The sequence below is a fragment of the Rhodnius prolixus genome, unplaced genomic scaffold (genome assembly GCF_049639745.1).
Source record: "Rhodnius prolixus isolate KJV_2025 unplaced genomic scaffold, Rpr scaffold_1, whole genome shotgun sequence".
In the NCBI taxonomy this organism is placed as follows: Eukaryota; Metazoa; Arthropoda; class Insecta; order Hemiptera; family Reduviidae; genus Rhodnius; species Rhodnius prolixus.
The window spans coordinates 25167329-25181282 of NW_027411581.1; the positions used below are offsets into that span (position 1 = coordinate 25167329).

Below are 13954 nucleotides of genomic sequence, written 5' to 3' on the forward strand. Positions count from 1 at the left end.
ATTACAAACTCTGAAAACAGTAATAATAATAAAATGTTACAATTACGTCGCCAGCTGATGAGTGACATAGATAATGTAACCTTCCTTCCGTAAAACATAAATATAAAAAAAAAAGAATAGTAGGAGATAAACAAACTATGGATTGAAAGATAAGGGCTTTCACAAGGTAAAATTTTTTTTTTTTTTGCCTTTAGGCAAGAAACTAGACAAGCAGGTGCCGCTCTGACTGGTTCGTTTTGTAACCAAACATTATTCTGCCGTCTGTTTCTCTGGCTGATGGGATATAACATATAACTTAAAACTTACTAAGTAGTCTCGCTGGATGTTTTGCTTTACTGTGTGTTTTTACTTGAAAATTTACCTACTTTTCTTTTTTGTTTTATGCGATAGTAAACACATAACCATCTATTTTAAGACTAAGTGTTATACAAAGGTTTTTCTTTACTTAATACATTCTTTTATTATAAAATTACTTCTCTAAAATAATTTCACAAAAATTATTCGTCTTCTTTTGATCGTATACTGATTTGTCCAATATATTTTTTTAAAAAATCATTAATTCTGACCGATTTAGAATCATCGCTTACGATCAGGAATTTCAATTACGCTAAACTTTGCCACAAGTTTTAATACTTTGAGCATTATTACCTCATCCACCACAATTAAATTATACGATATTTTTCAGTCAGTATGGTCTGTCTAGTTCACAGTACATGATGTCCTGCGTTGCGCAACTATTTGCTCATCAAGTAACAAAATATGTGTGATTTGCAATATTTACATAAAAAATTAATTAAACTTATTTCCAACTGTTGATGAAATGTTGAATATAAACCGTATTTTATTGCTAATCACTATTGTATAGTATCCTATATCCAATCTATAATTATCTTTTGCAGTTTTGCTGAAAAAAAAATAAAATTAATATCAAAGTCTCAAAAATAATCTTATTTTTTATCTATCTATTTTTTATTTATGTTTTTTTTAAGGCGCGTCAACATCTAAGGTTATTGGCGCCCGGTGTTTTTTTCAGTGCTCTGCCGGCCTCCGGACAGGTCTCTTGTTACTGTCAACACTGTAGGTGGATAACACTAGGAGCTGTAAGAAGCTCCTAGGAAGGGAAAATCTATGAGCCAGCTGCTGGATTCGAACCCGTGATTTCCGCGTTGGAATCCAGTGTACGCTAACCACTCAGCTTAATCCCTTCCATCTCTTTCGTTATTATTTTAATTTGTTTTTTTACTACAATTTTTTTAATATTAACTTGAATTTTACTAATTCGTTCTTAGTATTAAATTCTAAAATACTTCATATGGGTCCCATCTTCTGCCTGCATTTTGTGATTGAATTGATTGGCAGTCACCGTCTGCTTACGTTCTGGCATTTTATTAAACTTATTACATCAGTTAAAGTGAACCCTAATGCCTATTTCTTCGGACTTAACATCCCAACTACCGTTCAGAATCTTGGTAGAGGCAGATATCTATGAAAAATAGATCTCTCTCATGTCACTTATCAAACAAGATCCACAGACAAGAAGAAATTAAACCCTGTACGCAAAAAGAAAATGTACTTTAGGTTCTAGTCTGTGCCTCTAACCATTAAGTAGCCAATTAGCTCAGATGCCTTCTCATAGATTCTCAAAAATGATCTTTTCTTACAAAAGTTCCTAATAAAAGTAGTTTAATATTTTAATGATATTTCAAATGAGCTGGCTTTTTGCCTATTCAATTTTGAAAAGAAATAATTTCTTATAAAGAAATAATAATTAGGCACAGTGTTAACACAACATTGCTAACACAATATCCACTTTCAGTCTACTGTTTAAGCAGATTATAATAAGGAATTTATAGTCTTTTTGCCTGCTTCTAGATATGTATTGGTCGAATTGGTTTCAAATCATGTCGAACTTCTCATAAAAGTGATTCTTATATCTGGCCTTAGTTAACATTCACAAGCTATAAATGCTTTAACGTTTTACAGAAGTTGAAATGGTACCTTGCGGTAACCAATATCGGAATCTGAAACTGTTTTCACAGTTTCAGTGACATTGACGTGAAAATTCGGACAAAATAATTTTGCTAAAACATATTTTTTTATAATTCATCTTCACGTAGACAATAGTAACTAAGTTTAGGTAAATCGCCCTCCTCCTTGTAATCTTCTAACATTCAAAAATCGACTCACTAAACTTGTACATTCGGTTAAACAGTTTGCTCTAAAATCTTATAGCAGTTGGATAATAAATTTTGAGGTTGAAGGGAATTTTTCGCCATTAAGTTTTTGTACAGAACACAGATATACATAGATCAATTTATAAAATAACTTTTTCGTATTCAGGGGATGTGAAACCGCAAAACTTTAGAAGGCAACATAATAATTTGTTTTTTAAGGAAAAATTTAAGGTATTTGAGCCGTTTGTTGCACAATTCGATTAACTCCTCTTTTTGAAATATCCTAAATTTAAGTGTCAAAGCACTTGGTTCAATCACATCAATTTATAATAAATTTCCCAAGTAATAAAGATTAACACCATTAAACGACAACATGTTTTTGGCTATTGAATAATAAATAATTTATTTTAGAAGCCATTTTGATTAATTCCGTGCTCTGATGTAAATCGTTGCAATAATTCAACTCAAATTCACTAGCAGGCGCTTGAATGATAACGGCATATTTATTTTAAATAATATTATAAATAGAATTATAAAAAATAATGTACATTATATCATCGCATTTCTTAACTTTCTGTTTTGTGGAGTTAATCGAGTTGTGCAGTGAACGGCTCATTTTATAGTGTATTAATGAATTGTATATAACTTATTTTCATACAGAAAAAAAGAAAAAAGAAAAAAAGACAAACAAAAATATAATAAGTTCATCTTTTAAAAGTTTCGACGGCATCGGCTAAAAAGCTTTAGCTCAGTAGTCTTAACAAATGGTGGACATCGTTACTAGCGGCCGCAAAATTGTTACTTAAAAATGCCAGAAACTATTGTGTAATCCTGCTAATTAGATGTCCGAATTCTTAATTTACAAAATTTAAGAGAAAGATAGTAAAAAAACATGTAACTTTTTTAAAAATCAGCTTAAAAAATAGAATTTTCACTCTGCAAACAGTTTCAAAGTTGATTTTTTTTAACTCAGTTTTACGAACATTTTTTTTTAAATCTAGTTTTTTATATTTTATTTAAAAATTGACCAAGCTTATAACGAAAAGCAGGAGGAGACTAAACTGCTTTTCCATTGACAGCACCACTATCTGTCAGAAGTGATGTTAATTAAACTTATTTATTAATATATATTATTTAGGCATAAAGAAGAAGATTTTAGTAAATAAATAAAGTATAACAAATTCCCCCATGGCCACTTAAATAGATACAAGCCATCTATTTCAATGAAATGACCACAAGTATCCAAAATTTCTCAACACGAGAAATCACTGACTACTACTTCCAGATTTTATTAACCAAAATTCTGCGATAGAATTTGAGTTGATTTCTCCAAAATTAGTGTTCTCCTTGTTACAATTTAATTCTACCTGATCTGCTATTTAAATAAATCGTATTGTTGAATGTATTTGAGGTATTGACTTAAGAGAGAGAATGGCAACTTCATTAGAGCAGACATATAATAATTTTAATAGATTCATGTTAAAACTAAAGAAATAAGTGATACATATTTAATGAGTTGTTAATCTACTGATAAAATTAGGTATTTATTTAAACAAAGTCTTATTATTAAAAATATGACCTAGTTATTTATGAGAAATTTCAAATCATGCACTTCGATTATACACAATTCCCAAAATCTGGGACTTAAAAATACCTCTTATTACTTAGAAGGCGTTCGTTTTATTTCTTTCTCAGAAAAATGCCTACAAAGAACTTAATTTATCGAGTTCAGGTTAAATACCTGCGATTGAAACAACGCTAAATGCTCATGGAATTTTCATTATCCCTTACACTTATCCAATTTCAGTATCTTATTATCTTCCGTTTATCAGTTTTGAAATATATTCTAAGCATTCAAATGCCTTAAAAGAAAGCTAGTTTGTGTGGTACCTGTATTGCGTCAGGACTTGCTAGACCTATCTTCTCCTTTCATTGATCTTCCCCCTTTTTTTTTGAAACCACCAAGGATAGGGTATGTACAGCAGCTAGGAGTGGACTTCAACAAGGGGGACGACCCTCGTGCAGGTGGTCATCTCTGGCCGTTATGAGGTCCTTCTTTCTCCTTCTACAGAATAAAAGAAACCTTCCCTGTTCCCTGTTGGACATTAATGATTACCACGTTCTTTCTTCTTCCAAGTTTATCTTGTCTTTACCTTTTGTGATCTTCTGATCCTTTTGATATGAACTTCACCTGTGAACGATTTTTTACGAACAAGTATTTCAAATATTTCTTTAACATAATATGTGCAAGGGGGATTGCCATAATAATTGTTAAAAATTATACTCTTCTTTAATTTTAAGGAAAAAACAAATTAAAACAATTTATACTTTCAATATTCGCCTATTTAAATTTCTTAAAAATTTTATCCTTCTTTGTCTGATCTTTTAAATTTAGAAAATTAAATTTAAATCTTTTAATCTAGAAGTTAATTGAAGGGCTAGCGAACCGTTAATACAGCAAGCATAAGAATTTTACGCTGAATGAGAGTAAATCATAGCTTATATAATTACTACAACGTAATCGGAGTTACAGACACACCAAAATGTGTAGAATCAGAAACAATAGAACTTCTAATCATGATCTGTGTCAGGTAAATCAATGGGAATTTTTGATCGAATTTCAAAAATTATTGTTTCTCCTTTTGACTATAAGATCGACTCTTCAGACGCCATTTATATTGCTATTTGCAAGCTAAAAATTTTGAATGTCACAACCATTTACAGCATCTACAACTGAGAATGAATGATTAATTCTTCTTCATTTAAATACTTCTGAATTGCACTATCGTTACTGCATCCATCATCAGATAAGGTGGCTGTGACCTAAGGAAAAAATAAATACTCTTGACTTGAGCCATTAAGAGATCGTTCCCGCCTTAGCGTTTCTAGCATAGTAAATCGGACATTCTGACTTTTTATTCTTTTATCTTTGTTGCAATAAAAAATATTTGCTGCCTGTAACAAATAAAATAATTGTCCACCGTCTTATCAGTGTTTAGTGTTATCTGGTTGGTACCAATTATCTGTACCAATTATTACTCGGGAGATGTTGAAGTTTTGAAATTAACGAAATGAAATTAACGTAGTCTTCATATTCTCCTGAAGTATTTATTTTCGATTTCAATAAAGTTAGGCCGAGATAAATTTTGTTTTTTTTAAAAAAGTCAAGATATTGTAAAGATGATCATAATGGTTAAATAATAATAATTTAATATTTTTGTAATTCTTTTGAACAAAATTGTAGGTTATACATTCTCTTATTGATTAGTTATTGCCCAGAACATAGATTCATCTTATTAAATTGTTTCAAATTGTGGTTCAGATTCTTTGGTCCTTGCAAGTAGCTCTCTTTCACATAGTTTAAACTCAATACTTGCATATTAATACTGAATAATACAATACCATAATTTTGAAATTTGGTCTTCTGGGCATTTAAACTTTGAAGCTTTCCAAAGGAAGCTAGTGCTTGACTTTCAAAAGTTTTTTGCTTAGTTCTTATTTTCAATAAATGAATCACATAAGATGGTCTTATCCTGAAGTGTACTCTATTATTGTTTTTACATTTAAGCTCTAGTTTAGAGGGCAAAGGTTTCGAAAGGGCGTTTTTATCTAATCGCTAAACAATTAGAATGTTCTTTAAACGATTCTCTTGGACTAATGTTAAAGATGTAGAAGACAAAACTTTATTTAAGTAGTTAGAACTTCTAGCAGATGGTCTTTAGGGGGAAAATTAAGAGCATATTAGAGTTACCGTAAATTAACTTTTAGATATTCCATATTCGTCATCACACTAGGTTAATACGATGGTCGTCTTTACCTCTTTCACAATGTTCCTTCCCCATTAAAACCTATCATTAAAAATCAGAGAGAAATACATGTGCTTTTCCAACTGCTATAATGAGAAGCAGTTTTGTATTCTATCTCAGAGTTTACAGCAATAGGTTCGCGGAAACTGTAATTAGAGCCAAATAAACGCTACTTAGTTTAGAGATGTCAATATTCGTGATACAAACAATATAATAGTCTTAATATCGTTTAAATACGACTATTCGTTGAGACATATTATAAACATAACGTACAATAACAAAATTCAAAATTAAAAATAATATTGAAGTAAATGTTAAAACTGTTACAATATTGTCTAATAGTATTTTTAGCAGTAAAACGCTGTAAAATGGCCGGAAGTTGGATTAATGTAAGCAAATGAAAACCAAAATATGAATTAACATTTATAAATAATTAATGAAAAGTTTTATTTTTTTAACGATAATGTACCTAATTGTTGTTTTGAATAAAATTTAAACTCTTAGTGCATGTTTAATACTGTAGGAATGCTGTTTTTAGACAGAGGGTTAGAATTCAGATAAGTTGAATGTACATTTTGGATTTCATGGATATATAAAAATAGTAAAGAATAATGGTTTGTTTGGTTATCGACCATTGTTAATAGATATTGAGGAGCGGTCAAACAGTTATGAGGATGTTGTTAAACAGATGTTACTACTCCACAAATTCACATTAACCTGAAGAAGGCAATAAATTTGCCAAAACGTCGGTAAAAAAGAAATTTGGTAGGTTACAATAATTTTCATTATTTGATGTTATTTATTTTCGTTTTTTCTCGACAAAAGATCATTTCATCAATAAAGTTCTTTGTTAGGTTAGTGAGTAATTTTGCGAGCAGAATATTTTAAAGGAAATAACATTCACGTACAATCAGAAAAATCTTGCTCAAGTTTTTTAAAAAATGAAATCAGAAATAAAATCGGTGAATACTTCTTCAGAAAGTGGATTTCCTCAGATAGATTTCTCAAATTAAAGTTGTGGCCGTACAGCTTGCGGTTTATACACAAGTATCGTACTTAGAGAAAATGGTTGTAGCCGCTGCTATGAGAGGAATCACAAACATGGAATAATTGTTCCGTAAATTGGCACTCCCGAACGTTTACCATCTTCAAAACATTGTTTTCTTCAAATCTGGAATTTTGGAAATACATTTAATTCTTATTAATATTTTACAGGAGGTGTAACTGTTTAATATACCGTAGAGAAGACTAACTCAGAATTCATCTAACATGGATTTTCTTCTAAAATGATTCAAATAAAAATAATAAGCTTAATCTGTGATGATGTTTAGAGAAAATAGTTTAAGAAAATACTGAAATAAAAGTGAAAATTATCGTTAATTAAAATTGTGCTTTCAATTGAACAATTGTTACCAAAAAAATTATTGATGGTTCCTATCGTGGCATAAAATTTAATACAATATGTTGAAATTTCAGCAATTCAAATTTTTTGAGTTATGGTTAGAGAGAAGATTGTCATTTCAGCCAATATTAATACAAAATTATATAATATTGATCACTCAAGTATTTTTATATTTTTGTCAATCAATACGAACTCATTTTAAAAAAAACACTACTTTTTAGTTGTAAAATAAATAACTGTCGTTTATTTTATCCGACGAAGCATGTTTTTAATTTTTCTGACCGAATTTGGACTTGGATCTATCATGGGTTCTGAATGCTGTGAATATAGGTGATGTTTTACATTCGAAAAATTGGAGATGTACTTTTTTGGAGAGCGAGTTTAAACTGGTGGCATGGCCAAATTAAATACAACATTACCAAATAAGTGGTATTAAGTGCAACACCAACTTCACGATTCTAAGCATACTTGAAGCATAATGAACCCATAAATACGAGGATCGTTTGAAAAGTCCGTGCAAAAATAAAAACTACTTAATTTTTTGGGGTAAACCTTTTTTATTTTTCAACATAGTCTCCTTTTACGCTTATACACTTCGTCCAACGCTGCTCTAGTTTGTTGATCCCTTCCGAATAATAGGATTTGTCCAAGTCTGAAAAATAGCCATTCGTTTCTGCAATCACCTCCTCGTTTGAATAAAATCTTTTTCCCGCCAGCCATTTCTTCATATTGGGGAACAAATAGTAGTCCAAGGGAGCCAAGTCTGGAGAATAGGGGGGATGTGAAACGAGTTGGAACCCTATTTCCATTAATTTTGCGACCACAACTGCTGAGGTGTGAGCTGGTGCGTTGTCGTGATGGAAAAGGACTTTTTTGTGGGCCAATCGTGGGCGTTTTTCTTGCAGCTCGGTTTTCAAACGGTCCAATAACGATGAATAATATGCACCTGTAATAGTTTTACCCTTTTCCAGATAGTCGATGAGGATTATTCCTTGCGAATCCCAAAAGACAGTCGCCATAATCTTTCCGGCCGAATGAACGGTCTTCGCCTTTTTTGGCGCAGATTCCCCCTTGGTAACCCATTGTTTAGATTGTTCTTTGGTCTCAGGAGTGTAGTGATGTATCCATGTTTCATACACTGTGACGAAACAACGCTTAAAGTCCTGCGGATTTTTCTGGAACAGCTGCAAACCGTCCTTGCAACACTTCACACGATTTCGTTTTTGGTCAAGCGTGAGCAATCACGGCACCCATCTTGCGGATAGCTTTGTCATGTCCAAATGTTGATGCAAAATATTATGTGCCCGTTCATTCGAGATGCCCACAGCACTAGCAATCTCACGCACCTTAACTCTTCTGTCATCCATCACCATATCATGGATTTTATCAATGATTTCTGGAGTAGTAACCTCAACAGGGCGTCCAAGAACGTTCAGCGTCACTTGTGCCCATATGGCCACTCCGAAAATTTTGAAACCACTTATAAACTGTTCTAATCGAAGGTGCAGAGTCACCATAATGTTTATCAAGCTTCTCTTTAGTCTCCTGAGGCGTTTTGCCTTTCATAAAGTAGTGTTTAATCAACACACGAAATTCTTTTTCGTCCATTTTTTGAAAATCACTCGACTTCCTCGATTCAAACGAATGCCAAACACAAAGAAATAGACCGATCTGGCTGAAACTTGGTGTATGTTCTTCCAAGAGATGCTACTAACTAAACATAACCTCGATACGCGCCAGTGGTGTTATCTCTCTGACTTTGCACGGACTTTCCAAACGACCCTCGTATTTAATCATTTTCATTAATTTTATTTTTATTTTGATTGAAAGTTACAGCAGCGCTAGCGCTATTAGTAACAATGACAATAATATTGACACTATTCACTATCTAAGGGAGAAGTTATGCAGCGGAAACACTTCCTGAGTAATCTCTAGGAATTAATACTCTCTTCGGAAGAGAGAAAATTGCGAGGCCACTGGCAATTTAATCGCCTAAGAGGATGATCTGATAGGTGATGAGATGACTAGAGGATTAGGAAGAATCTGTAAGTCCTGATGAAAGTTTTTATTGCGAGTTTGAGCAACTTGATTTACAAAATGGAATTTCTAAGCCTGTGTGGACGGTTAGAATTGAAACATAAAATGGAGCGTTAACGATAGTTAACGGCTGAAGAGATTGAATTCGATGAAGATTGGAACGTTTTGTTGAACCCCGCAGTTCAATACCTTACTTCCAGGTTTTCATTAACTTAACTTAATTTTAATATATTCACAAACATGTTAAACAGTTTAATTATCATGTTAAGTAACCCACATACCAACCATGCGATCTCCCTCACACAGTCAAGTCGGTGCGTGGTGTGCACGAACACAGTGGAAGTCAAATTCTTTGTACCAAACTGATTAATCAATCGGCGGCGGATCAGCAGTGCGCACCGAACCATAATTCAAAATAAATAACTATTATGATCAGAGAATGAATGGGGCCAACATTTTTGTCGACATATAAATTTATTCTGGAATTTAAGTTAAATTCGAATTTTACGTCCTAAAAGTTTAAAGGAAAGACCGACGAAATAAAAGACAGCCTGAGTAAGTTGGAAGGTTGCAAGTTAATTATGTTATAGGCCAGGTTAGGGGGACACCTATTGTGTCCTTCTAAATCTGCGCGCTAGGATTTAGGTGCGCTGTCACCACAATGCTCATTGTCCTGTGAGCCCCTCTTGCACAATAAGGGACCTCCTTAGATAATTACGGTCATAGGCCGGCTTTTCTCCGCTTCTGCCTTTTACAAACGACCAGCATATAATTTTATTTTTATTTTAATTATATTTATAACCTTAGTTCTCCACCGTCTTGCCCTTACTTCATATAAACCAAGAAAGGTTTTACTTATTTTTTCTGTCTCTCTTTTTTTTTGTTTTAAATTCCTTCTCTACTTTTTAATTGAAGCGTGCAGCCAGTATTAACTGTGAGCTTAGTTCTTCCGTAACCTTACCAGATGGTTGAGGGATGGCCACGTGGGCAATCAGCGAAGGGGAGCTGAGTGATGAACCGCCGAATACCATTATTAGAAGTAATATATATACTTTTTTATACTGCTGTTTAGTAATTAAATATCCCACTTCAATATGGTAATCAATAGATTAAGTGGTTGTTAAGTTATCACCAGAAATGTCTGAAATAGTGGTTTTTAGAAAATGGCACGTGATGTTTGTATGTCATCAAACAAAAATATAAATTTAAATAAAACCGTAAACGAAACGACATTACAATTAAAGACTTAAGTGATGAAGAATCCGTAAACCGCAAGCACTTCTTTCCTTGTTGGGGTTTTTCTCGAAAAATGGCTCCCAGGATTTCCGTAAACCCGTTCCTGATCTAGTCCTACAACGTTTATTTGAAATATTTTACCAAAAAGTTCAATAAAAGACATGTCTAGAAGAGCCAGCTGAGGAGGCAGCCCTTCAAAGTGGCATTTCAGTCCAGTTTGCTATCTCGAGACTTAGATTTAATGGTGCTATGTGAGTTTGTTCCATTCTAGTTTGAAAGAAACCTCCCAACGTGACGTAGAATTCTACTGAATGAATTTTTCACTAGTACAGAAAGAACGTGACTATGAGATTTTCATAAAACTGCAAGCTATAATTGCGGCTATACTTGTGTTAAGTCCTGAAAGAGTTTACTCAGAACAATTTTTAATATAATAAATAAATATATATTTTTTTTTTAATTTCCCAAATCTAACTTTGTTTGTAATAGAAATGATTTGAAGTTCCCTAGAAATTAAACAATTACATGTAGCGAATTTATTGCTATTCTAAAAATGTTTATACTTAATGGGCATATTGTGTGGATAAGAGATCTTCCAAATGAAAGAATTGCAAGAATTCAATTTTGGGATTTCCGATAGATTTTTAGCAGGCATGTTTCCTTTCAAAATTATCAAAAGGAAAGTTATTACATTTTTATGAAAAGGATACTACGATTTTCCTTGTATTTCGAATAGTAGTGCACTCACAAAAATCTTAATTTTTTATCTGAACCACTAATTTTTGTTTTTTTACTACAATTCAGCCTTGCAAAAGAGCTGATCATGACCACGCTTTGCTATTCATTCAAGTGCGTGAATTCCAGAACGAACCTTTTCCGGCTGAGAATTCGGAATAGGCTTCTTCGGCTCGCTTCCAGGAGTTCTGATTTATTTAAAACTGATTTTTTGTGTGTTAAATTGTTATATTTATTTTTCTACCATTATCCTAATTTTCTCGCGTAGTGCAAGGTGCGAGAAGAAAGCCCCGTGGCTTTCGAGAAGAAACCAAAATGGTCTTCTTGCCATAAACTGGCAGACTCTTGCAGCTGACCACATCTTCTCAAGGAAAGTTCTCACTGTGCATGCTGTGCTCAATATCACAGCCTTCTGCACACTGAGAAGGTGTCTTCCTTCGGGAAAAATTCTCCCCGCGGTATCATCGAGCTCATTTGGTACAAGCCGTTCTCCAAAATTACATCAGCTGCCAATAAATTCCTCATATCGCGCAAATAGACAATTAGACCCTAGTTTACTTTATGCTCTTGGACGCAGTAAGCAAAATAGTGTAAAACAAAAATGTGATTCGTTGGAAATGTATTTTAGCACGCGATACATAAATTAATGGAAATATTTGTACTTAAATTTATAAAAATGTTGCTCAGTTCTCGATCAGTCGATCATGAATAGTAATTTTTATTTTTGTCTGAGAGAGTTGGCCAGGAGAGAATTTGTTTTTCTTCTTTAAATTGTTTACAATCATCTTCAGAGGCTGCTGCAAAAAAAGCGTCCGTGAACGTTGTGGATAGAACTCCTGTTTGTATTGAGAGAATGTTGTCTGTCATAAACAATCGTAACGTAAAAAAAAAAGGAGAATTTTTGAGACAACCCTTTCTCCAGCGATTAGTGATCAATGTATTCCGTCCAGAGTGAGAGAAAATGTTTTTCTTTTATACTCATTATCCTTTAGCATTCATTTACTACAATGGTTCATTAACGGTAACAGTGAACAGGCACAGGTAACTGAAGAAAATCACTCCAAGCGCCCGATCTAAAATTTTGAAACTTCTTTAGAAAACAAAAACAAAAATGTAAAAAGAAATGGTCGCAAAAGCTGAAAGTGGCTCATTTTATATGTGATATTGCCATAATATATTTGTGTTTAACCTAATATTTGTTTAAAAATAAATGATTATTTCTTAGTTGCACCAGTACAATATTTGTGACTGTTAGAGCTGGATGCAGTTAGATAAAACCGCGACTCAGAGAGTCTAATGTACCGCAATATGCAATTAGACTTGATCAAAACTTGGTTTTTTACGTCACTTATTTTGACCAGTTTTGTAAATATGTTACAGCCTTTTAAATAAATGGAAACGATTACAGAATTATGAAAATAAAAAGATATGTATTTACGAGGGTCGTTTGAAAAGTCCGTGCAAAGTCAGAGAGATAGCACCACTGGCGCGTATCGAGGTTATGTTTAGTTAGTAGCATCTCTTGGAAGAACACACACCAAGTTTCAGCCAGATCGGTCTATTTCTTTGTGTTTGGCATTCGTTTGAATCGAGGAAGACGAGTGATTTTCAAAAAATGGACGAAAAAGAATTTCGTGTGTTGATTAAACACTATTTTATGAAAGGCAAAACGCCTCAGGAGACTAAAGAGAAGCTTGATAAACATTATGGTGACTCTGCACCTTCGATTAGAACAGTTTATAAGTGGTTTCAAAATTTTCGGAGAGGCCATATGGGCACAAGTGACGTTGAACGTTCTGGACGCCCTGTTGAGGTTACTACTCCAGAAATCATTGATAAAATCCATGATATGGTGATGGATGACAGAAGAGTGAAGGTGCGTGAGATTGCTAGTGCTGTGGGCATCTCGAATGAACGGGTACATAATATTTTGCATCAACATTTGGACATGACAAAGCTATCCGCAAGATGGGTGCCGCGATTGCTCACGCTTGACCAAAAAGGAAATCGTGTGAAGTGTTGCAAGGACGGTTTGCAGCTGTTCCAGAAGAATCCGCAGGACTTTAAGCGTCGTTTCGTCACTGTGGATGAAACATGGATACATCACTACACTCCTGAGACCAAAGAACAATCTAAACAATGGGTTACCAAGGGGGAATCTGCGCCAAAAAAGGCGAAGACCGTTCCTTCGGCCGGCAAGATTATGGCGACTGTCTTTTGGGATTCGCAAGGAATAATCCTCATCGACTATCTGGAAAAGGGTAAAACTATTACAGGTGCATATTATTCATCGTTATTGGACCGTTTGAAAACCGAGCTGCAAGAAAAACGCCCACGATTGGCCCACAAAAAAGTCCTTTTCCATCACGACAACGCACCAGCTCACACCTCAGCAGTTGTGGTTGCAAAATTAATGGAAATAGGGTTCCAACTCGTTTCACATCCCCCCTATTCTCCAGACTTGGCTCCCTCGGACTACTATTTGTTCCCCAATATGAAGAAATGGCTGGCGGGAAAAAGATTTTATTCAAACGAGGAGGTGATTGCAGAAACGAATGGCTATT

The 13954-nt window shown here is 33.7% G+C and overlaps 1 protein-coding gene across 8 annotated transcripts in view; it reads left to right on the forward strand.

Annotated features, from left to right (window-relative positions):
- The window catches only part of vvl (ventral veins lacking), a 241027-nt gene that overhangs the window by 6963 nt on the left and 220110 nt on the right, over positions 1–13954 (forward strand). The window lies entirely within an intron of this gene.